Source organism: Perognathus longimembris, chromosome 1 (genome assembly GCF_023159225.1).
Source record: "Perognathus longimembris pacificus isolate PPM17 chromosome 1, ASM2315922v1, whole genome shotgun sequence".
NCBI classification, from domain to species: domain Eukaryota; kingdom Metazoa; phylum Chordata; class Mammalia; order Rodentia; family Heteromyidae; genus Perognathus; species Perognathus longimembris.
The window spans coordinates 141,520,370-141,546,933 of NC_063161.1; the positions used below are offsets into that span (position 1 = coordinate 141,520,370).

The following is a 26,564-nucleotide window of genomic DNA, read 5'->3' on the forward strand; positions in this document are numbered from 1 at the left end:
CAGACCATAACCCTCCTATTTGTGCCTCCCTTGCATCTGAGATGATAATCATACGCCACCATGCCTGGCTTGTTGGTTGAGAGAGTCTCAATAACTTTTTAGGCTAGGCTAGCTTCAAACTTCCATCTTCCTGATCTCTGCCTCCTATGACAGAGACTTACCACACACTACCTGGATTTTCTTTGGGTATTTTCTTTTTGGACAGGGTCTCATTAGATAGCCCAGGCTGGTCTTGAACTCCTGAGCTTCCTGAGTTCTGGGATTATTGACACTTACCATTACTCCCAGTTGTGAATCAACTATATGAGTGAGATGCATGTATAGAGAGATAGAGAGGAGAGTTCCCTATAAACAAGTAGGAATATCCAGCTGTCAGCCCTTGACCTTGAGTCCCTGACATCATCCTGCTCTCCCGAGACCCAAGAGCAATCTAGTCCTGTGATGAGAAAGGAATCAGTAATGTGGGTAGTGATGATGTTTGCTCAGAGGAGCGGACCTTAAAATAAACACATCGAAGTAGAGAGGATACACACAGAACTGAACCTGGAAAGGTCATTACCTTCCCAAAGAGGAACTAGAGGAATGGAGGCAGAGGTGAGGGGGTGGAAGTTTATGTTTTGCCCTAAGCCTATTTGTAGCTTCTGAATTTTCTACCATGTGATATCCTAGCCTGTTTAATTTAAAAATAAAGAAGTTTTTTCTGGGGAAAAAATAATGGAAGCATGCGTACTATTTTCAAAAATCGTTTTGTTTTCCATTTCTACCCTTTCATCATTTTGCTGGTTAATTGACAAGGCATGGTTCTAACTGTGATCAGGTGCCAACAATGTACACTAGCCTTGAAGGAAGTGGCCATGGTTCAAGAGCGCTCACTCTTTCTGGAAATTCACACGGTTGAAGGATGGAACAGATTTTTTTTTTTTAACAGAGAGCTTTTGGATGAGGATAAAAGAGAAAGACACATGGCTTCGTGACCTTAGGATCAGGCTTGAACTTCCCTGCCATCATTGCTAACAAAATGGCGGAAGACAGATGAAGAATCTGAACCTCCCAGGCACCTACTGAAGTCATGGGGAGGGGTGGGAGGGATCAGCTGAGAACCTGCTCTTGCTGGGCTCAGTGTCTCATCTCTGACACTGTGAAAACTCCATGTGGGCCCAGGAGAAAACAGTGCTTCCATCTCCTGGTGACATTTCAAGAACAGGGATGCTGTTCAGCCTGCCCAGTGCTCTGGTGACCTTCTAGTGTTGCCTGGATGACACATCACAGGATTTCCTCAACTGCACCCTGGCATCCTGCTGGGATGGGCTGTCTCATTTTTTCCAGGGTACACATGGTCATTGCATCACAGTTCAAACACACTGTCCAGAGATGCCTCTGTAAACATGAGTTACATGTGACGTTAGAGGGATCCATGTTGGGTCCTTGCTGTCATGGAATACTAGAGACAGGGTAACTTATCAGGGAGAAGGGTTTATGTGGGTTCATGTTTGGTGAGGCTGAGAAATCCAAAATTAGATGACCATATCTAGTCATCTGATGAGGGCTTCATAGCACGGGGAAAGTGAAAAGAAATGGGCACTTGAGGAGCAGATGACCTTGAAATGGTGTTGTCAGTCTTTTGTGTGAGGATTAACCTAGTCCTGTGAAAAAGAGATTTTGGTGTGTTGTTTTTTTTTTTTAACTGTATTTTGCTCTTTTCTTTTTTGGTACTGGGGATGAAACCCAGGACATTGTACTGGCAATGCAAGCGCTTTGCCACTGAGCTACATCCCAACTTGGAGAAAGGCATTTTAACTCCTCATCACCTATGAAAGGCCCACTACCTCCCCACACCATTATATGCCAACTTGAATTTTACACTGATTTGGGGAGGGGACAAATCATGTTTAAATTGTGGCAACCTTCTTAGTCTAGTCATCCCAGCCAAGCATAGGCACAATCCTCTTTCTTGCTTCTCTTTGAAGAATGAAAGCCACCATGATCATCTTCCCAACCAACATAGTCCACAGCTCTGTCTGCTGAGATCTCCTGTTCCTGTTAATATTCAGCGCCTCCTTCTCAGCTATCTCAAGTGCTGATGAGCTTGCTAACTCCTGTAGGGCTTTTGGTCTTTTTTTTTCCCTTTAGGATTCTCTTCACATGTTGGCTTACATTTAGTTACTAATAGGCATGCCTTTTTTCCCCCCTGAAAAGCTCTCAGAAAATCCCCTGAATTATCTCCCAAATGCCACATGCCTATGATGATTATTTCTAAGCAATGTATGTAAAAGACTGTGAGCCCCTTCTGGAAAAAGTATTCACCTCTGTGTGTGTGTGTGGTGTGTATGTGTGCGGTGTGTGTGTGTGCAAAGAGGACAAAGGTTAGCATCAGGAAATCAGAATCAAAGAAAACCATGGTGACCACATCTAAGAATGAGCACTTCTCTGTCTCCAGAAGTATAAACTTGCCGAAGACAGACCTTGACTTCCACACATTCCATCAACAAATCTACATGAATTCCTGCTCTGGGCTAGAGACATAGGACAGAGCAAGCAAAAGGCCTTGCTCTCAAGGAGTTGGGACTCATGGCGGTGTGTGTGTGTGTGTGTGTGTGTGTGTGTGTGTGTGTGTGTGTGTGTGTGTGTAGCTTTCACTGCTTCCTACTTACAGCCAGCTGCAAAGGCTTGGCTAAATGCCCAGCGTGTGGTGGGGTGGGGGTGGGGTGGAGGAGATCAAAATCGGGCCTGGTCAATTCCATCTGACCAGAAGGTCAGAGACAGGACAGACACCAAAGGTAGAAAAGGCCCAGGTGGATGGGCATGGGCAGGCACAAAGAACACTCCAGAAGTAGTGCCCCACTTGTGTTAGGATCAAGAGGTAAGTCAGCAAATGCATTGGTGTTTCAGAAGGAAACCAATGGTCAGGACTGACAATGGGGGGGCACAAAGAGGGGGCAATGAGGGCCAGAGAAAGAGGGCAACAAGTGATGCCAGGCCCAGATCATACAGGGCTTTGTTCCCATAGATATGTCTGGGGATTCCCTCCCTTAAAACAGTGTGTGTGTGTGTGTGTGTGTGTGTGTGTGTGTGTGTGTAGGGGGAGAGCTCCCTCAAAGGCCAGGCTCTCTCTTCCTTAGGAGGAATAAGAGGCCTCCTAATGAATTCTGATTGATTCCCTAAAAATAGGGAAACGACTTAATCCTGTGCATACTATGCTTATGATTAAAGGCTTAAGAATCCCGTGCGTGGGGTTTCTAGTTCTAATGTTCATACGCCTTGCTTCATTCCTTCCTTCCTTCCTCCTATGGCACACAGGAGGCAAGGACAAATGACAGCAGTGTGACAGATGAGCCATTTAGAAGGAATCCCTAACATGCACTTATTGTGGCAAAAAGCCTTTCTTCAAAACCTTTCCTCTTCCTCATTTTCAGGAACGTGTGTTTGGCTGCCATATGCCTTTTGGAGATTGTGTTGGTGGGGCCAGTGTTTTCCAAGTATCCTACACCAGGTTCACCCAGGTGCTTCTTATCAATTTGGACTGTGGGTCTCCCCTTCTAGGGGTTTTCAGGTGCAGTGAGACAGAGGGGAGTAGAGTTTAGAGGCATTTTGGAGCTTAGAGGAATTCGAGGTGATAGCATTTAGCTGGAAATTGATCACTTCTGTCCATAGGCCACCTGCCTTGACATCAATCAGCTAGCTCAGTAATCCAACAGTTGCCTGGGCCCACCTATGCCTCCCAGATCAGTGTCTCACAAAGATGGGGCCTTACTTAACATGTCTGTCACCTTAAAATTTTTTTCTTTTAAAAAATTCATCAGGCCTGGCTATGTGACTGACTATTCCAGGCCTGCGAATGGGGGTAGGGTGGGGGAGGCGACAGATGAGCAAAACCAACAATGTGGGTATTTGAATTTTCTTCAGCTCTTTGTTCTTTTTCTTTTAAATTTTTATTAGCATACTTTGTGCAAAATCACTCCACTGTGATATTTGTATACATGCATATAAAGTACTTCAATCAAATTCACCTCATCTGTAGTGCTCTTTCTTAACTTTCTTCCTCCTCTCCCTCCTTCTTAACAGTGTATAATAGGATTCATTGGAAGTGGCGCTGTGGCTCAAAGAGGTAGAACACTAGCCATGAGCACAAAAGCTCAGGCCCAGAGCCCAGGCCCTATTCAAGACCCACTACCACCACCACCAACAACAAAAAAGTATGGTGAGATTCATTATGCCATACTCATATATATTTAATATAACTGATCATGTTTACAAGCCCTTCCCTCTTTTCCTTTTCTCTTCTTTCCTGCTGGCCTGCCCTTTACAATCATGCCGTATTATTATTGTGTCCTTTAGGCCTAAATTCTGTATGTATCACTCATGTCTTTGTAGGTAGGTTTTGAAAACCACTGCCTAAACTAATGTTGAGTTATTTTTAATAAGACAATAGGGAGTGATGGAGAAGTAGGTAATCTCAAAAGAATCTCAGAACATCTGGAGGTTCCTCAAAAAACTCAGCATAGACATACCCTGTGACCCAGCCATACCACTTCTAGGCATCTATCCTGAGCAACAGGATCCAGGACATGACACCTTGTACCTCCATGTTCATTGCTGCACTATTCACAATATCCAAGATAGGGAAACAACCCAAATGCCCCACTACAGATGAATGGATCCAAAAAATGTGGTACCTGTACAAAATGGAATTCTACATAGCTGTTAGAAATGATAAAATAATGGCATTCACAGGGAAATGGACAGGTCTAGAACAAATCATGTTGAACAAGACAAGCCTAGAACATGGAGTCGAATGGCACATGGTCTCCCTGATATGTGAGTGTTAGAAATAAATAACTGTGAGAGATGACAAAGAAAGCAGGACCCAAGCTACCAGTCCACAGGGAGACTAAAAATGGTCAGTCTTGGGAGAAAGGCACCAAAAAGCAAAACACAAACACTAATTCGTAAGTACATAAATTAATATCCAGGCTTATAAGAACTCTAAAGATACAGAGAAGCAAGGAACTTCTTTGTAATTAGTCTTAGAGAATTTAAAGGACCCTAGACTCTTTGTTGCACATATATTATATACACATGCATATCTGAAAAAAGCTGGGAGGAGGGCACAGAATGAGTAGAAAATGGGGGCAGGGGTGGTGGAAATACAGTAGAAAAGGCCCAATAGCTTCAATGGACACTGATGACAACATCCTAAGCAACTCAAGGGCAGTGGGGAGGTAGGAAGAAATTAGAGAAAAAGAAGGAACAGATTACACTAAGCAAAATAAAAGAAATTATATGTATATATCACCCTGTCTGGAAGGAATTGTTTTTCTGTTAATAATCATAGAGGTCATAAGCATTGTAGACTACATTGAAAATGTTCTCCAAGGGGAAGATTTTTTTTTTTTGCCAGTCCTGGGGCTTGGACTCAGGGCCTGAGCACTGTCCCTGGCTTCTTTTTGTTCAAGGCTAGCACTCTGCCACTTGAGCCACAGCGCCACTTCTGGCCATTTTCTGTATATGTGGTGCTGGGGAATCGAACCCAGGGCTTCATATATATGAGGCAGGCACTCTTGCCACTAGGCCATATCCCCAGCCCAAGATTTTTTTTTTTAAATGAAGAAAGCAAGGGGGGTGGTTTGGGGGGAGAGAAGGAGGGGAAAAATGAGGAAGGAGCTAACAAGTATGACAAGAAATGTATATGTATCATTACCTTAAGTATGTAACCCCTCTGTACATCATCTTGACCAAAAAAAAAAAATCCCAGAACAAACATTCAGCTGGGCCAGGAATGAAGGTAGTTTGGAAACGGGAGATTGAAGGAATAGCAGCAGCTACGGGAAGCCCTTGTGCTGTCTTAGTTACCCATTGTTGGTAATAAACCTCTGGCTGAAAGTGGCAAGGACTTCTTTTTCTTTCTCATGATTCTGTATGCAGGCAAGATAGTTCTACTACTCTGCTCTGGGCTCAACTAAAGCAAACCATGCATAGCTGGGCCTCTTTCTGTAGAGACGTTAATTCTAAGCTCTGGGGGCCAGAGCATAGAAGCCAGGTAAGCACATGTTGTTCTACTAAGCCATACCCTCTGTGCTGACCTTAAATGTCTTAACTGGATGATGATGTCAGGGCTCTGCAACAATATACAGACAGGTATCTAACCCATAGTGTTCACGGATGCCCCACTGGCAAAATCATGTCCAGAAGAGGCCACGCTCAGCCCCAGTGTGGGGTGTGGATACCGAAAGACCTCTTCTTTGGAGATGCATTCCATCAGTTACTTTGTCTCTTGATCTTGGTGTCTTTTTGTGTGTCTTCTTTCCTTTTCCCCTTGGTAATTTTGTTTAAAGTCTTGCACAAAAGAGTCCATTTGGTCTTGCTAAGCACTTCCCTGGCCTGTCAACTCTATCCTTGTAGGGATTGTAATTCTTTATGCCAACAGAGCTGGTGTGGAGGATCTGAGAGAGCTACTATGGGGGGTCATAGGTATCAACGGTTAAACCACCCATAGGAGAGTCATCAAAATCCCATAGCCAGTGTTGTAGTCACTCTGATAGAAAGATATATTTCTATCTATTGTGTATTTGATTCTGGGAGCAAACTGTTTGCAATCAAATATGTAGATGGATGGATGGAGAGATTTTTTTTCAAAAATGTTTCTGGCTGGGCGCTGGTGGCTCACACCTATAATCCTAGCTCCTCAGGAGGCTGTCATTTGAGGATTTCAGTTTGAAGCCAGCTCAGGCAAGAAAGTCTATGAGATTCATATCTCCAATTAACCACCAAAAAGCTGGAAATGGAGCTACGATTCAAGTGCAGAGTGCTAGGCTTGAGGAAAAATGCTTAAGGACAGTGCCTATACCCTGAGCTCAAGCCCCAGAACCAGTACATGCACACAAAGTTTCTGACTTTTGAGATGCTACATGTATGTCATAGAAGTTTGGGGGGAAAAAAGACTCTAAAACTGCTTCTACCTTTAGAAATAACCACTCTTCAATTGTGAGGGCATCTTCTTTTAGACCTTTGTATGTGCACTGATATCTTTTGCTTCACAAAGTTATTCTGTGAATCAGCTTCACATCTTCCTACCTTTCTCAGAATGACATCACTAGAATTTTTCAATGCAATTGCAACCTCTTTGTAAACTAATTTTGACTTCTGTACTGAATAGTGAGACACACTATTTTATGTTCATTTAGTCGCATGGTTCATATTTCTAGTAAATATCAGTGGTGCTATAATGAGTCACTTCTGTCCATAAGTTTTTATCTGGATTTAAATTTTTCTCTGACTACATTGAGTCCATGTTTTTTTCTTCTTTGCTGGAGTCTTCAAGGTTGGGTCAATGATTTTGTGCCTGTCCTGGGAGCTTGCACTCCAGGCCTCAGGCTCTCATTTGACCTGAGGCTGGCGCTCTACCACTTGAGCCACACTACCACTTTCTGCTTCAATGTGTTAATATGTATTAATATACATCTACATCCAAATTGATACATAGCTACAGAGATAATTTCCCTCCTGAATGGGACCAATATTTCTTTCTGTCCCAGATGCTAAAAGCTGACCTTGTAGAGTGGGATGTTACAAAATAGGCCCATTCCCTTTTGCTCCATTTCCTCTTGTTGATGGTTCCTGTCTGCCCTCACTTCTGCACAAGCGCTTAGGGCAACTGGGTGGTGTTGGCTTTACAGTGACTTTACAGAGTAAGAGAAAGACCTGTGTGTGTGTCCATGTTCCCACGGTTGCCTCTTTATCCAAACCATGGAAAGCTGGCTCTTTCTTTTTTCATAATTGGCACGGGCTGTGTTTGGGTCAGGAACCCAACATTAACTACAAAGAGTGACCTCAGCCCAGGGAACTTGAGAATAATCTAGATAACACTGTGAGGAAATTGTTTCCTCATAGGAACTGGCATTTGAAATATGTACTAGAATTATGGACATTTTTTAATATAACTGAACCACAGTGTAATGGAAAAATAATAAGAACTTGGCTTGATTTAAGTGTATTAAGCAATTAATCTAGGGGTGCTGCTTGGTGATAGAGAATGTGTTTAGTATGCATAAGATTTGGGATTCAAGTCCCAGCACTAAAAAAAAGAGAGAGAGAATAAAATAAAACTAAAGTGATTAAACTTACTCACCCCTGTTCCACTCTCAGTAAACATCCAATTCTATCTAATCTCCCAGCTTAGGAAGAAAATATATGAGTAAATTCACAGCTGGGCTGGCCGGTTTGTTCGATTGTGTATAATGTGTGGAAGTGTGATGCTAGGAGAATCTAAATACTGAGGGAGGGGTCCTTTCACCTGCCTATGCAGCCAAAGAAAGCTGCTCACTCCAGATGGTATAAGACAGGGAAAGACTGAGGAAGGCCTATAGAATGAGGATAAAATATCACCACCGTGGTAGACAAGGCTTGATTTCATGGTCCCTTTAAATAAGAAGAAAAATGGAGTCACTGGTACTTGCTCCTAAAAGGACTGTAGGAATTAGAATCTTTTTTTTTTTAACTTAGGAATAAGAATCTTTTGGGGCAAAGTGGTTGCTTGACATAAGCACCTCCATTTTCAGAGTAGCCACCATTTTACAGGAAGCTATTTTAGTTAAATCACACCTCTGGTTTCCTATAAGTTCCTGCTTGGCCAGATTTTCTGGTTTTGGTGGATTGCTTGGATAAACTTTTAAACCCTTTCAAGCTAGCCAGTGGAGAAGATTGTGAACCTAAGTTCTGACCAATCAGAACCAGGGGTAGTAATGTGATAGCAGTAAAACTTGGTCAGACTGCTCACCTTGCAAGCTTACTTACTTGGCTTGCTGTTAGTAGCATGCCCTTCTGCAGAAGTGAAATCTTTGCTTTGTGGAATTTCTCTCAAGCTAGTTTTCTCATTTCTACATAGTACCCCAGTATCCTGAGAAACTTCCAACAGTGAGCATGGTACATCGTGTAACCTATGTTATTGGCCCCAATTCTTCCCTCCATTTTGCCACGTGGCATTGCAATTTTTTCCCATCAGAAGTAGGTGGAAGGATCCATCCCTTCCCAAGCAAGCATTTTTATTCACTTTGGTGTTGGTAGGCCCTTCTAAAGCAGCTCCTTGTAAGGAGCCAGACATCAGTACACACCCAATGCATGAAAGGATGAACCAACTTCTTTGTTCTTTGGAAATCATAGATGGGGAACCAACATCAGCAGGCCCCATCTGCAGCATGGTTCTGTAGGGTCAAATGATAAATTCACCAAGTTCAGAATTCCCACAGTTCCCTATTTCCCAGAGATCCTAGGCTGCCTTCCCCAGTGCACCACTCAAAATAATAGTTCTGTTGGGTGCTGGTGGCTCACACCTGTCATCCTTGCTACTCAGGAGGCTGAGATCTGAGGATTGTGGCACCCTGAGCAGGAAAGGCCATGGGACTCTTATCTCCAATTAACCATCTCCAAAAACCAGACATGGAGCTCTGGCTCAAAATAGTAGAGTACTAGTCTTGAACAACAACAACAAAAGCTCAGGGACAGTGCCCAGGCCCTGAGTTTGGGCCTCACGACCAACAACAATAACAACAAAAAGTAGTTCTCAAAAATGCATGTGAATTAGAAACATTTGGAAGCAACTTCTCTAAAATACAGAGCCCTGGGCCCTAGAGAGAGTTGTTTGAATTTCGGAGCTCTGTTCTAGGAATCTGCTTTTAAATTGAGCATTTAGTAGTCCTGAAGGCAGTGCCCTGTAGACCCTGTTTGGGGAAAAACCACTTGGGTAGGACCTTCCTTGTTCACCCGTCCAGCCCCATTCTCCACTTTTCTTCACTCTGCTGTGTGCCCAGGGGAACTACCTTTTGTGACCTGAACCACATGGATATCTTTGGCTTCTTCAGTCATTTAGGTTTAATGGAGAGGCAACAGCAGGAAATGGGCAGGAGGAGGGAGAGTGTAGGGCAGGAGGAAGGCGAGTATAGGACAGATTCTTGGGGCCCTGCTTGGCTCGGTTGTGGTTTGGTGGTGGCTGTATCCTGTTGGGCAGCCCCTCTCTCCGGCCACAGCTTGCCAAGTATTTCCCTAACTCACTTCCTTTGCCTCCTTTGGACTGGGAGAAGAAGCAGTTTCTTGTGGCTTCCAGACTCAGGTGTCCCAATATTTCAATTTCCTGTAATTCTGATCCTTCCTTTCTAAGTAATTCCCTTCGTGAAACACTTTGCAATTACTTTTTTGAGTGTGCCCTCTGCTTCCTTGCCAAGACAGGAAAATAAAAACATTGATTCCGGGCTCAGTTCAATTCAATTCAGCAAACATTTACTGAGCGAGGTTCTCTTTCTCTCAGGCTCTGTGCCAGGAGCTGGGGACAAAAAAATATCCATCTACCATCACCCACCCACAGCTTCATGGGAGGCTGGATGCTTAGAGTATAAGGAAAAGATGGGAGACTCTTGGAGGGGATGTTGGAAGTACCAGGGTACCACTAGCTCTCCCAGAGGTGGTAGGCAGCAAAAGACTTTCTTCAGAATGTGGGGTGAGCAGAAAGAGAAAGAACAAAACTAACTTGGGGGCAGAGACAGATGGATGAAGATGTGAGTGGAAGAGCCTGGTGTGATACCTTGGTGACTGACTAGACATGGGGTTGTCATGACAACGCTGCTGAGAAGCAGAGGCAGGCCTTAAGCCATGGGATACTCCCCTGGGGCAAGTGCTAGTCAGTGCCCCACCTCCAGGTGATCTATGTGTGCCGGGTACCTCCAATTCTTTTCCAGTTGCCCTAACTTGGGCTTCTTTGTTTCTAAAGCAGCCCTAAATTCACCTCCTTGGGAAGGATCACCTGCCTTTCTCCACAGAGATGTCTCAAAGAAAAGAAGGAGACTTGGAATCATAGGTCTGGTGACTATGATGACAAGAAGAGGAAAAAAGATCTCTAACTGATTTATACCACTGATTCTGTAAATTAGGTCCATTAACTCAAAGGAAGAGGAATCTGATAACATCTTATTTATTCTCCAAAAGCCAACAAGATTTCACATTCTCTAGTAAGACTTTCTGGAAACTCCTAACTAGTGCTCCTTGTGTTGTCATTAAAGTATTTGCCATTTTATGCTTACCGGCCTGGGTGGAGTACTTAGCTCTGGGCTTCTTGGGTGCATAGCTTAGACTGCTCTGTCCCCTTTTCTCTAGGACTAAGCACTGGCTCTCAGGCATAGCAGAACTGAATTTAAAATGAGTTGCTGTTGCATGTAGAAATGGTAGAAACGAAGGTGATATGATCACCTCTGTCTTATCCTTTTTTGGAGGGTGGAGGGGACGAGCTGAGATTTGAACTCAGGGCCTTGTGTTGCTAGACAGTCACTCTTCCATCTGAGCCACTCTGCCAGACTTCACCTTTTTGAGGGATGAGAAAATGGCGACCCAGAACAGAGAAGAGACTATGTCATTTATTGCACAGCTCATAAACAATCAGGCAGACCTGGGATGGAGACAAACCTGCTGGTTGTAAGGGCTGGAAATGTACACTGTGCCCCTCACCCATGCCACACCTCAGTACAGGGTGGGCAGCCAGCCAGTGTTGTTAGCTAGCTTGAGAATAGGAGCTCTCCTTGCCAGAGCCATTGCACCTTGCCAGCAACTGTTTGGGGCACATTTGCCTCAACTCAATGCAACCCACAGTCTGGCGGCAGGTGTGTGAACATCGCCTGATTTTACAGATTGGGAACGAGAGACATAAATGCATCTGCCAGCATCCCATGAAAAGGCACAGCTTGGATTCTAATAGGGATGTCTTTTAGTGCCCATGCTTTCCCCAGGAAATGGAATGCCTATTTCATAATTAGGAAGAATACAGCCTAATGGCTTATTTTGTTGTTATTGTTTGTTTATTTTACCTTTTATTTTTTTGTGCCAGTCCTGGGGGCTTGAACTCAGGGCCTGCGTGCTGTCCCTGAGCTTCTTTTTGCTCAAAGCTAGTGGTCTACTACTTATAGCTCCACTTGTGGCTTTTCCTGTAGTTTAGTAGAGATAAGAGTCTCACAATATTTTTTCCTTGCCTGGGCTGGCTTCGAACTATGATCCTCAGAGCTCAGCCTCCTGAGTAGCTAGGATTATAGACGTGATCCACCAGTGCCTGGCTGAGTCCAGTGTTATATTGCATTTGAAAGACATTTATACAGAAATATACCTCCATATCATGACTTCCCCCTTTCTCCTAATAAAATACCAAACAAGTAATAGTCCCAGGCACATCCTAAACTATATGAATTGAGAGTTGTGTATGGGCATGGTGAAACGTGCTGGCCTGCCTCTGAGATGCTGTGTGATCCTGGGCATATATATTCCTTCCCCTATCTGTGCCTCATCTGTTTCCTAGTCTTTCTTTCAGAAACTCACCTATGTTTCTTTGGTGGTGGGGGTGGTGGTGGTGGGGTTTGCATCAAGCACCGGTCCTTTGGCGCCCTCTACTGTTCGTCTATGACACTGCCAGTGGTCTTGTTCGGATGAGAACAAAAGAAGGGAAGGCTTCTTACACCTGAACTAAGCCCAAAGTCACCAAGTGCATCTACACAAGCCCTTAACGTCATAAACTCCTGTTCCATCCCAACAAAGATGTGAAGTCTGATTGGTCCTGCCCACACGATTCCTATAATTTTTCTAAGTGCTTGCTCCCCAGCGCACAGACCCTCCACCCTCTACACCCACACAAAGCACTTGCTCCATTATTATGGTTCTCACATTAGATGTTAATTGCCTGTCGACATGTCTGCTTTTCTAAGCACAAGACCTGGTGTTACTCACCTTTATATCTTTTCCCTGCTACCCTCTAGCAGTTGCATGTACCAGATGGGCCCTCTTCTCAGGTTTGTTTTCTGGTTGATGACCACATAGTTAAGAATGAGTGAACAAGCAAGAGAAGACATAGCAATCTGCAGAATCATAGAGGGAGTGGAGGAAGTGCTTAGTTTGGGACTAGGGATTTCAAGTCTAGAAAGTTCCTAGTTGATTGCACAGTGCACAGGGGTCTTTGAAAATCTAGAGGGCAGGAGAGAGGGTTAGTGACCAGAATGGGGCAAATCAAGGGCTTTTGAGGTGCTACCTGGGGTGTTGGTTGTATAGTTCCCCTGTGAAATGCATGGAACTGTAAAGATAGGTGCACTTAGGGTCTGTCTGCACAATTTTCTCTAGATATGTTTTACTTTAATAAAAGTCTGCTTGAATTGAGTTTGAGAGGTGTGGGGGGTTCTTAGGCCTTGTTATGGGGTTAAGGCAGGTTGTTGTTGAGCTTCTTTGAAGGAGTTTGCATCCTTTCTGTCTTAAAACCTAGGTGAGTGTGTGTGTGCCTGCGTGTATGTGTGTGTGTGTGTGTGCATGCGTGTGTGTGTGTGTGTGTGTGTGTGTGTGTGTGTGTGTGTTGCTTGGGATGGAACTCAGGCCTCATACATGCTATGCAAGTGCTGCACAAGTGAGCAATCCTCTAGCTTTTGGGCATTCCATGCTATGGAGCCTGATCTCTAAACTCACTGAACTCTTTTTTTTTTTTTAATATTTCAAACCACTATCCAGGTACTGATGGCATCCCTAATCCTAGCTCGTCAGGAGACTGAGATCAGAGGATTCCAAGTCAAAGCCAGTCTGGGCAGAAAAGTCCATGAGACTCTATCACCAATTAACTAACCAAAAGCAGTACTGGAGACCTGCTCAGATAGTAGTGCTCCAGTAATAAACAAGAAAGCTGAGTGAGAGCATGAGGCCTTGAGTTCAAATTCTGGGTACTGGTAAAACTGAAAGGAACACAATAAAAACCCACAGCCTTCTGCCATGGTCTCATCTTGAAGCATTCTGTCATTTGACTTGCAGGGAACGTGTCTTCAGTCTCCTTTGCAGGCATTACTTCCAAGAATTGTTTGTGAAATTTCAAACGTGCCTTGCTAAGCTGGCTTCCTTTCTAACTCTGCAAATTCTTCCTGGATGAGCTCATCTCTTCTCCTGCCCCATCCCATATTAATGACTCACCAAGAGTATCTGGAGTCCATCCTCTCTGTGCCCTGGGGACCATCTAGCCAGCTGCCTCCTTGACACCTGCACTGGCACATCTCAGAGACCCTGCCACTCAGCTTGTTCTGAAGTTCTTTTCTCAATGAGTGTCCCTTACCACCTCCCTGGCGACTCGACTTAGTTCCTTATTTCTGTCAACCAAATACTCATTCTCACACTATACTTTGACTGTACTACTTTGACTCTGGGCTTGGCCATTGGTCTTGATTTGAAAAAGGGACTGACCCAATGGATGTTCTTAAGAGAGGCTCTGGTGGCTCCATGCTGGGGGGAGTCTCTTCCTCTTCTTGAGCTCCTGCCATCCGCAGCAAGAAGAGCAGTTGCAGATACCCCAAGTGGCTGTAGTTCTTTCAGTGTGGCTACGGGAATGTGAGACAATGTAGAACAAACCTGAACTTGACCTGTAGCCTAGGGCCAAGTCCAAATGAACTAGTTTAAACCCAGGGACACAGGCTCACGAGCAGAAAAAGAAAGTAACTAAGGCTTAATGCTTATTTCTAGTTCTCAGTCTCCTCATCCAACCTGTCCATCCTTCCCATTGAATCCTGTTTCATCCATTTCTCTCACTTCTCACCGCTGCTACTCTGGTCCAGGACCTTTATCAAGGCCTGCTTCAATCCTGGTCCCCCTAACATCTACACAATAGCAGAGCTGATCTTCCTAAGTTCCAGTGTCTCCTCCCCTCAGAGAAATGTCCTCTTGTGTCATAGGAGGCTCTCGAGCCCCAAGGCCCTTCCACATCAGTCTTCTTCCTCTGTCTCTTCTGAGGCCAGGAAGGTCCTTCAGTTTCTTCTGAGCCCCATGCTCTTTCTTGCTCAGGGCCCTCTCTGATGCCTTTCCCTCTGCCTGGCACATGGGTCCTACTTTCTTTGCCCAACTTTGCCTGGCTGTATCTCTCATCCCTCCTATCTCAGCCTAAGAGCTCTCCCCCTGGGAAAGTTCCTCCAGTCCTCACTAATCTGGGTAAAAATCCCTTTTCTGTTTCCTTCCATGGCATCTTAAGCTTTTCCTATCAAAATGCTTATTCAACCCTTCCTCTAATTTGCTCCTTCCTTGAGTTCCTACAAAAGCAGGGACTGGGTTTAGCAGGTTGATCCTTATATTCCAGTATTAAAAGGGGACTTGTGCCCATCCTTGGAGCTCAAGCACTACTTCTTGAATGAATATTATGTGGAAAGCAAATGAATGGGTAAAATAATTCCATGATGGAAGTGAAAACCCTTGAAGAGATTCCGAGAGTATTGTAGATTTATTCTGTCAAGCTATAGATGGAGAGTCCCAGAGAAGGCTTGGCTAGACTCCTGAGGCCTTGTCCAGGGCAGTGGTAAGATTGGGGAGTTCTGGTGTGAGTATTCTGGGCTTTGCCATCTGACTTGTCTAAGGACTGAAGGAATCTGAGACTCTGCATGTACATTATGGCTGGTGGAGCAGCAGCAGCACCAGGAGTACATTAAGACTCCCAACCTTGCTCCTGATCCCCTAATCAGCTGGATGGGTCTTCATTTTAACAAGCTCTCCAGGGTCTTTATAGATGCAATAAACTAAGAAGTTCTAGAGGACAGCTAGTCTGGCTTTCATGTCCTTCTGCTTTCAGGAAATCAGGAAAGAAAACCCAGCCAAGAGCTTATGGCTTTCCACATTTGCTGAAGTGGGGTCAGAAGTGTGTGTGTAGGGGGGGGCTTCACATCCAAACTTCCAGATAGTTTGGCAGTCCAAGGACTGACCTGATGCAGGGTGAATGTTGAACTCTAGGTGAGTTGACTTGGTGAATAAAAATGGAAATACATTCACAACTGTAGTTTAAATCTAATAACAAGCTCTCTTTACTGGCCATGCTGCTTTATGCAAGATTATTTTTTTTAAACTCTGGCTTGGGACTTCTATTTCTCCAGATCCTAGCCTCCTGAGAAGGTCCTTCCTCCCTCCCTCCCTTCCTTCCATCCTTCCTCCCTCCCTTCCTTCCATCCTTCCTGCTGTTCTTCCTTCCTCTTTCTTTCCTTCTTTCTCTCCTTCCTTATTTTGTTCTTTTTTCCTTTCTCTCTTTCCTTTTCTCTTCCCTCCCTCCCTCCTTCCCTCCCTCCCTCCCTCCCTCCCTCCCTCCCTCCCTCCCTCCTTCCCTCCCTTCCTTATTTATTTTAAATAGCCAGTTGCTCATGCCAATGGCTCATGCCTAGAATCCTAGCCATTCCAGAGGCTGTGAGCTGAGGATCAAGGTTCAAAGCCAGCCCAGGCAGGATAAGTCTATAAGACTTTTCTCTCCCATTAACCACCAAAAAGCTAGACATGGAACTGTGGCTCAAGTGATAGTGGGCCAGCCTTGAGCAAAAAAAAAAGCAAAGAGATAGGCTTTGAGCTAAAGCCTTACATACCAGCACCAAATAAAATAAAATGAAGTTAAAAGTTTTAAATAGACTATTTCCTTTTTTGCCTTTCCCCTTTTAATTTTATTTTCTCTTCTTTAATTTTCCTTGTCTTTTTTCCTCCTCCCATTTTCTCATGCAAGAATGTCTTTTCAGCTACAGACAAGGTTGTCCAGGCCTTTCATTATCTTCCTGAGCACAAGAGGGAAGAGAACATTCTGGACAACAAGACGTGGCTCTGGTGACTTAATGCCAGCCCAGACCACCACCTGGTTAGTAAGATCTGGCCCAGACTCCTAAGCTTTCTCTTCAAAGCCTGGCCTCCCATCTTGGGGGTGGCCCTAGCAGCTTACTGCAATCCCCACTTCTTGCCTGGTAAATTCGTAAACTTTCATTTCCTCCCCTCTAAATCCCTACTCTTCTTATTTGTAAATCTAGCATTGAGTCTAGTATACTTAAAATTTGGTGATTGCTTTTATACAATCATATTATGGATATCACTATTTAGTATATTAGTAATATAATATTAAAATTGTAAGATGACTATTTAGTATATTATATAGCATAAAGCTAGTTTTCCAAAAGCGATATATAGTAAACAGTATTATTCACAGATAACATATATGTACACACACACACACACACATACACACACACGCAAGGAATCTTGCCTAAGTAAGTTTAACCAAGGAAATGAGTGCCATCCAAGTCTATGAATAAAACTCATTTGTACTTTAGCATATTATATTACCACAAACACCTCAAATATAAAAAAAATAAAAATAACATTTGCAGTTACTACATCAGCCACAAAACATGGAGGGACAAATCTGAAGAATGATTAAAAACAGCATACCAACAATCACAAGATATTAAGAGAAAGTAAAGGATAAGATAAATTGAGGATAAATTATGTTATTTCTTGACTAGAAGACACAGTATTGGTGGGGTTAATTCCTTTAGATTGTTCTAGAGCTTTAACACAAACTTAATAAAAATTCCAAGAAGTTTCTTTTTAGGAAACATTGCAAGTTTATTCTAAAATTTCTATGAAAGCAAGAGACCCTGAATAGTGAAAGCGGTATTGAAGATGAACAGCTCTAACAGCTTCCACTGACAGACAGGAACTGATTATAAAGGTTTGATAGCTAGGCACTGGTAGCTCACTGGTAATCATAGCTACTCACGAGGCTGAGATTCAGAGAATCACAATGTGAAGCCAACTGGGGAAGAAAAGTTCATGAGACTTCTTTTCTAAAATAGCCAGCGAAAAACAAGGCTGGAGATGTGGCTCAAGTGACATAGCATTAGCCATGCCAGCAAGCTAAGCCAGCATGAGGCCCTGAATTCAGACTCTGGTAATGCATTTCTGTCCCCTCTTCCCACAAAGAAGTGGTAGTAATTAAACCAGTGTAAGCCAGGAACAAAAAAGAGCGCTGGCACAGAATGGAGCAATTCCTACCCATGTAAAGTTACTTGATGTAGGACATCTGTCCTACATCAAGTGTCCTACATCAAGTCAACTTAAATATTTATCAGTAAACTTTCAGTGAATGATGTTGAGCCAGTTAGCTGTCCAAACAAAGGAAGGAAGGAAGGAAAGAAGGAAGAAAGGAAGGAAGGAAGGAAGGAAATAGAAGGAAAGGAAGAAAGAAGAGGAAGCTGGACTCTTCACACCACAAATTTTATGATGAATCATAGTTATAAAAGTGAAAGAATAATTATAATAATGACTCTAAAGGGAACCATAGGAGAATGTTTTTGGGGGTAAGCAAAGATTTTTTAAAATAGGATACAAAAAATACGAACTAAGAGAAATGCTTAGTAAAGTGGACTGCAATAAAATGAATAGTGGAGAATATTAGCAGCATACACATCTATGAAAAAGGACTTGTTCCTACCATATATAAAGAACTTTTACAAACCAATAAGAAACAAAGATCAACATAATAAAAGTAAAGATTGTAAAGAACTACTTCACAAAGGATATCCGAGTGATCAATTTAAGAGCTATAATTGAAAGAATAATAATAATATCTAGTGTTGGATATAGACCAACTAGAATTCTCACACACTGGTGGTGGGGTATAACCATTTTAGAAAACGGACATAATTTATTAACGTCAAATTGAAATCTTAGGTCCAAGCAGTGGCAGGCAGTACAGACTCACCATGAAGGAGTTCTAATGCCCATCAGAATACACGTGTATCAACATTCTTAGCAGCAATGTTTATAAGAGCCAAACCAAAAACAATCCATATATCTATTAGAGTGGAAAACTGTAACAATCGTTAGAGGAATACTACTATCAAAGATAAAAGGACAGATTGCTGCTACACACAGTAAGAGAGATGAATCTTACAGACAAAAAGTTGAGTATAAGAAGCCAGCCAGGTTCTTTACTCGTGGGGACTTGGTGTGCACTGGTTGCAGACAGCAGCCTCCCTGGTAGTAAATGACAACCTGTTGCTTATATGGGTTGCCCTAAGGGACCTTGGATACAGTTTTCCAGTGTGTTTTCATGCCTCTGATCTCATACTGTCCCCCTATCTAGGCTTCAGACAGGTATGCGGGCTGCCTTGGGGAAGCCCCAGGGCACTGTGGTCAGGGTTCCTATTGGCCAGGTAATCATGTCCATCCACACCAAGCTGCAGAATACAGAACATGTGGTTGAGGCCCTACACAGGGCCAAGTTTAAGTTCCCTGGTTGTCAGAAGATCCACATTTCCAAGAAGTGGGGCTTTCCAAAGTGTAATGCAGATGAGTCTGAAGACATGGTAGCTGAGAAGCAAGGGCCTCATCCTTGAGGGCTGTGGAGTCAAATACATCCTGCATCGTGGTCCTCTGGATAAATGGCGAGCCCTGCACTCATGGGGGCCCCCCTCACCAAGCCACACACTCACCCCCACTTTAATCATGCTCACCAATACAACTTGCAGTGTGTCAAAAAAAAAAAAAAAAAAGGCCAGGCAACAATAAGTACAAAATTTCTGATTCCATTGATACGAGATTAAAAAATAGGCAATGATAGAATATCAATTTTTGGGATTATTAGTAGGGAAACTTCTGGAAGGACACACACACGCGTGCGCGCTGCATCTCTTATGTAACCTGAAACGCTGGATCCCCTGCTTTGACTTCCAAATGCCAGGATTACAGGTGAGCCCCACCATGCCTTTCCCGGTGTTGTCTTTATTTTGACCTAGGTGACAATTTCAAAGGTATGTAACATTTACTGAGCTGTGTTTTCAATACTGGCGTACTTTCTCTATGTTATACTTCAATCTAAAAGCCACGTACATGTGTGTAACTCCCTTTCCCCTCTTAACTTTCTCTTCTTCATTCTTTCTTCAGTGTGCATCTCTAGAGTCTGGCTGAGACTATCATACATATTCTAACATCTTTTTGTTTGATTAGTTCTATTTCCTTGTGCTAGTGTTGAGGCTTGAACTCAGAGCCCAGTTTCTAGACCTTAGCTTTTTCCTTCAAGGCTGGCCTTTTACCACTTGAGCTATACTTCCACTTCCAGCTTTTTGGTCATTAATTAGAGATAAGAGTCTCATAGACTTTCTTACTGGGACTGGCTTTTTCTGTGCACCTCAGATGTCAGCCTCCTGAGTAGGTAGGTTCTCTTTCACGATGTTGATATTCTTATCTGAGTTGGTTTCCTCAAATGCTTATATATTTGATATTACATGTATGATGAATATCGACTTGTTCCAGTAGCTGTCTTCCATCATTGCGTGTGTGTGTGTGTGTGTGTGTGTGTGTGTGTGTGTGTGTGTGTGTAGGCTGTGGGTACTACAATGGCATCTGGGTTATTGTGATCCCTGCTGCTGTTAACATGGCTGTACAATTCTTGCTGTCTCTTCTTCCAATCTTTTGGGGGTATGTAGACAGAAGTGGTATTGCTTGACCAGATGATAATTCTTATCATTTTGATTTTTCAGGAACTGCAGTAGTGTTCCATTGCAGCTGTATTGATTCACATTCCTAACAACAGTGCACAAGGTTCCAATATCTCCATTTCCTTTGTTATCCTTACTACTTCCTGTTTTATTATTATTATTGGTCAGCGTAATGAGTGAGAAGTGGTACCCATTGTAGTTGATTTATGTTTCCCTAATGATGAATGATGATGTGCATATTTTCATGTATTTATGGGCCATTTGTATTTCTTCTTTGGGGAAATAAGATTTATTCTAATACATTGCCTATTATGTTTTAAGGTGAGGTTCTTGTGTGGGTGCTGTTTTAGGAATTCTCTATATATTCTGGCTACTAAATCATTAGATATGCAAATACTGTCTCATTCTATGGATTCCCTTTTTTACTGTTGTGGTGTCCTCTAATGCACACATAAAATTTTTTCATTTTGATGAAGTACAATTTGTCTATTTTTTTCTTTTGTGGCTATGCCTTTGGTGTCTTAACCAAGAAATCATTGCCAACCCCCAATGTTATGAAATTTTCTTGCTATTTGTTTTTTCCTCTGTGTACCTTTCCATCTGCCCTCTAAGAGTGATTTCCAATTGTTGGCTAGTTAAACATAAACATCTAACCTTCCATCACCCCTGCTATTAGTATGCAGATTTTAGACCCAGCAGTTTTGCTTTCCAGAGTGCAGATACAGCAACTAATCTGATGGCAGGGCTAAGAAGAGCAGGCGTAAGGTCAGGTGACTGAAATCTTGACTGGTCACACTGCAAGGGACCTGACGACAGCAGAATGCACCGAGCTGAGGCAATTGAGCGGGTCTTGCTCAGGTCTCGGTTTACACTTTGCCTCTGCCTCTATGATCTGGGTAGCCTTGGGGAAGTCTCAAAACCTCTTTAAGCTTCAGTTTTCATTTTTCTTATCTTTAAAATGGGGATGATAACATTCCCCTTGAGGTTTTTCCTGTGAGTATGAAATATAATGTACATAAAAGTCTGGCTCTTAGAAGCTAGGACCTTTAATGGTTAATTCCATTGTATGAGACTGGATTGTCTCCCTGTCCATCTCCCCTGCTTGGCCTGCAGCCCTGAGTGGCTCCCAGAGGCCAGATTCATGCATCTTCTTTGCTGTATGCCAGCCCTTGTCCTTGAATCTACCCCCTCAGTAGGCATTTAGTTGTGGATGATTTCGTTGTATGATAAAAGTAAATCCTCTGTAGCTCACCTGAAAATGTCATTGTCATGTTTGGAGTTGAGAGCCTGAGTATTCACTTGAAATAAATTCTTACTCAGCTCTAAACCAGGAAATCCCTCAGGCCTGGGATTTCCCTCTGGACTGACAGGTCTACCCACTATAAAACATCTTTCCTATGCCCTTGGAAGTTTGGTTTGATAGGGTTTCTATGGTTCTGATGGATTACATGGAATTTAGTACTTAGCCAGATCAAAATTTCTATTCTGGCCTTACTCTAACTCTCTCTCTCTCTCTCTCTCTCTCTCTCTCTCTCTCTCTCTCTCTCTCTCTCTCTCTCTCTCTCTCTCTCTCTCTCTCTGTCCTAGGGCTTGAACTCAGGGCCTGTGTGCTATCCTTAAGCCTCTTTGTGCTCCAGGCTAGTGCTCTACCATTTGAGCCTCAGCACCACTTCTGGCTTTTAATATATTTTTTTCTTCTGAGTAGTTTATTGGAGATAAGAGTCTCATAGGCTTTCCTGCTTGGGCTGGCTTCAAACCATGGTCCTCAGATTTCAGCCTCCTGAGTAGCTAGGATTACAGGTGTGAGCCACTAGGGCCTGGCCAGACTCTTAATCTTTATATGGAACCCACGTGGCTACATTAACAAAGTGACACTGTTTAGTATATGTATTTTTTTCAGCACTAGGGTTTAAGCTTAGTGCTTTGTGTTTACTAGGCAGGTGCTCTACCACTTGAGCCACATCGCCAGCCCTCTGTAGTATTCTTTTTTTTTTTTTTTTTTTTTTTTTTGTGGCCAGTCCTGGGCCTTGGACTCAGGGCCTGAGCACTGTCCCTGGCTTCTTCCCGCTCAAGGCTAGCACTCTGCCACTTGAGCCACAGCGCCGCTTCTGGCCGTTTTCTGTATATGTGGTGCTGGGGAATCAAACCTAGGGCCTCGTGTATCCGAGGCAGGCACTCTTGCCACTAGGCTATATCCCCAGCCCCATCTCTGTAGTATTCTTGACATGGTAATGTAGCCAAAACTGATATGGAGATGATCAATCTACCTTTCAATCATAGCTCTTTTTTTTGTGGGGAAGAAGGGAAAGATCTTGCAATGTTACTCAGGTTAGCCTGAAGCTTACTATCTGCCTGCCTCAGCTTCCCAAGTACTCGGATTACAAGTATGTATTACCACACCCACCTCATAGCTCCTTTCTGAAACCTATTTTTGGATTGCGCTTTGCTCTCATCAAAACCAGGCTTGCTTCATTGGCGCAGTTTATGCAAGAACAAGTCATCTTGAGAGATCTTCACAGGAAGAGGAAGTAGGTTCAATTTACCTTAAAAAAATAATCTGAGCTGGGTGCTGGTAGCTCACACCTATAATCCTAGCTACTCAGGAGGCTAAGAGATCTGAGGATTGTAGTTTGAAGACAGCCTGAGCAAGAAAGTCTTCCATGATACTCTTATCTCCAATTAACCACCAGAAGACTGTAAGTGGAGCTGTGGTCCAAAGTAGTAGAGTGCTAGCCTTGAACAGAAAAGCTCAGAGACAGTAAGCCCTTGAGCTCAGCCCTAAGTTCAAGCCCCATGACTGACAAAAACAAAACAAAACTGAAAACAGAAGAAAGAAAGAAAGAAAGAAAGAAAGAAAGAAAGAAAGGAAGGAAGGAAGGAAGGAAGGAAGGAAGGAAGGAAGGAAGGAAGGAAGGAAGGAAACAAGAAAGAAAAAATCCGTTGGATACCCAAGCTAGAAAAAGATAGGCTTAGGTTGTTTAAAAAGAAAATCACTTAAAAAATGGTAGCTAATATTTTTCATTCAGCTAATATTTCCAAGTTCAACCTTAGCAAAAGCTACTTCCCAGGACTTAATGAAAATGGAATAGGGCAGGTATTTTATGCCCAGTACATTCTTCATGACTGTTCACTGGATCAGTGAATTCCATATGTTCTTGTCACAGATCTGGGAACTCTCCTATTGGTGTCAGCCTCCTCTCAGTACATCCTGTCTAAAACCCAGCTGATTGCCATCTTCCTCCTTGAGGATCCTCATTGGTCAGCTCACGGCTCCACGAGAAAGTCCAGGGTCATGCAAGATTGCAAGAATGAATCCTCTACCAATCCCACCAGCCCACTTCCTGATTTACCCACTGCTGCATTAGAGATCTTCCCTTCTCCTTCTCTGCCCCCCCTCTCAAAAATGAGGTGAAATCCATACAATGTAAGTTAGCCATTTAAAAAGGAATAATTCATTGCAATTGAACACATTATTGTTGCTATCTCGTTTCTGGACAGTTTCATCATCTCAAGAAAAGACCACGTTCCCTGAAACAGACACTTCCCATTCCCCTCCCCAGTCCTGGCAGCCACCTGCCTGTCTTTTGTTCTTGTGGATCTGCTTCTTCTGCATATTATTTCTAAATGGAACCACACAACTGGTGACATTTTGTGACTGTCTTCTTTCCTTTTTAGTATAATCTCAGGATTCACCCATATCACATTTTCATTTCCTTTCATTGTCCAGCAATATTTCACTGTCTGTATAGATCACAATTTATCCATTCATTGTGTGTGTGTGTGTGTGTGTGTGTGTGTGTGTGTGTTCCTGGAGCTCAAACTCAGAACCTCCATCTAGGTAGAAAAGTGTCTTACCACTTGAGCTACACCCCTACATCCTGTTTGTGTTTTAGTTTTGTTTTCCCACTAACTTTCCTGAGCTGGCTTCCAACCTCCATTGTCCCACCTACGGAGCAGGTGCAATGGCAGGCATGTGCCACTTCGCCTGGCTTGATTTTGAGAGATGGTCTCACTAACCTTTGGTTCTGGGCTGTCCTTGATTAAAATTCTACTTTTGCCTCCCATGTAGCTGGGATTATAGTCATGAACCATTGTGCTTGGGCCTATCCATTTAATCTTTGGTGGACATTTGGGTTGTTTCTACCTTTTGATATTGCTTATCTAGGCGTGGACTTGCTGGCTCCTGTGGTGGTACCTATAGTCAATGTTTGAGGAGCTACCAAACTATTTGCCTTTCTGTTCCCACAATAAAAGTATAAAGAAGAAAATCTCTGTCCTGGTACACTTGTAAAATGAGGGCAGGGATTGTGTTTCGAATTCTTAGTTTGAAACTCTAGTACTTGGCACAAGGTTGCACAAAGAAGTTGCTTAATAAAAGTGTGATTGTTGACTGTAGACCCCTCTAGAGTCATAGTTTTATCTTTAAAGAATATGTGGGGTATAGAGCAAGGCTTTGGGATTTGAGAAGTGGGAGACAGAGCCCAGAAAGCCCCACTGAGTCCTTTGCACAAAGGGAAAGGAAGAGCTATGTAATAGAACTAGTCATTTGTGCATATGATTTTTTACTGTTAGTTTGCCTCTGGTCTAAGAATTTGGGGGGAAGTTAAAGTCTTCTTTCTGTCAAATGTTGGAGTATTTTAATTATATTTAGTTTTTTGTTTGCTTTATGCAGTGGAAACATTTTTGTCCCCCATGTAAAATCATAAGTGAAAGCTCTGTGGGTTTGGAATGTGCAGTTAGGGGAGAGAGTGGGAGGACCCGCAGGCTGCAGGACAGGACCTGAACCTGGCATGTTCTCTCTCTCTCTCTCTCTCTCTCTCTCTCTCTCTCTCTCTGTCCCCTACCTCCAATAACTTGACAGGACTTCATGATTCCCACCTGGGTCCCTACATAATCAGAGGCCTCTCAGTAGTCCTCAGAGTCTCCTTGTTTTACTGAGATGAAGAGTGAGCCGATACCTGTACATATTATTCCCCCCCCCCCCCCCGCCACAAGAAAGCATTTTTTTCCTTAGCAGTGGAAGGGAAATCAAAAGATTTAGGTAGTAACTTAAGGGCAGGGGATGGAGCTTAATGGTAGAAGACTTGCCTAGCACTGAGTTCAATCCTTCGTCACCCCCCTCTGCCAGAGAGAGAGAGAGAGGAGAGAGAGAGAGGAGAGAGAGAGAGGAGAGAGAGAGGAGAGAGAGAGAAAGAGAGAGAGAGAGGGGGGAGAGAGGAGAGAGAGGTTTTAAGAAAAGAATCAAAGTCTTTTTTTAAAAAGTGTGGTATCTTTAACAAAAAAAAAGCGGGGGGGGGGGAGTATCTAAACTTCCTTCTCAACGTTTTAATTCCCAAATGAAAAGCTACTACAGGCAGGCAGATTTCATGACCAGAGTTGCCTAAGTTACACTTCCCTAATTGTGCTGATTCCTGATTCCTGCCTCATGAGAACATTTGCACTGAAAATGGCCTGCTCCTATCAAAGCTGAACACCTGAACCGCAGGCCTTGTCTTGTCCGTACTTGTACCCTGTGGTTCCTTTGCTTTCTCTGCCTTGCTCTCTTCTGGTGAAATGTCTTGAAAACCTGACATTTACACTCTGCCCTCCTGTTGCCACCCCCTCTCTCTTTCTCTTTCTCTCTCGTTCTCTTTCTCTCTCTTTAGTTCTTGGTTTTTTAATTTGTCTGCAAAAATCAGGGATTACCTGAGTTCCCTGATCATTTCCTGAGAAGCTGATCTCAGAGCAATGAGCAGCCTAACTTGTCCCTCAGCAGGGGCCACGGTGGAAGTTTGACTTCCCATGATCCAATGTTACAATTTATTTCTGTAGATACAACCCTTCAGGAAATCACTGAGCCACAAAAAATCACTTTTGGCTATTCAGATTCAGAAGAGTCACTTCAGGGAATGAGGTAGAAAGATGATGAAGACAGATGTCTAACTTAAAAAGTGTTTTAGTTTTAGTTTTTTAAATTGGTAGTACTATAGGTTGATGCCTCTTGCTTGCTAAGCAAGCACTTTATACCCAAGCCACACCTTTGGCCTTTGTGCTCTGCTTATTTTCAGACAGGGTCTTACTCCCTGCCTAGACGTGTGCCTGGACCAAGATCCACCTATTTTAGGCTTCTGGTAGCTGAGAGGACTGGCATACGCTACTATCACGCCCAGCTTGAGATGGAGCCTCCTGGTCTCCACCTGGGCTGGCTGGGCTTGGTACTCTTCCTGAGCTCAGCCTATAGAGTAGTTAGGATGACAGGCAGGAGCCACTGGTATGAAGTTACAGAGGAATTCTTAAGGCTTGGCTACA

At 43.3% G+C, this 26,564-nt stretch overlaps 1 protein-coding gene and 1 non-coding gene across 2 annotated transcripts in view; one reads left to right on the forward strand and one right to left on the reverse strand.

Moving 5' to 3' along the window:
- The window catches only part of Ptpn3 (protein tyrosine phosphatase non-receptor type 3), a 140,285-nt gene that overhangs the window by 113,378 nt on the left and 343 nt on the right, over positions 1-26,564 (reverse strand). The window lies entirely within an intron of this gene.
- On the forward strand, positions 18,741-18,874 carry LOC125341449. The gene has a single exon (XR_007208983.1). It is a non-coding gene; the product is annotated as a small nucleolar RNA SNORA70 (small nucleolar RNA).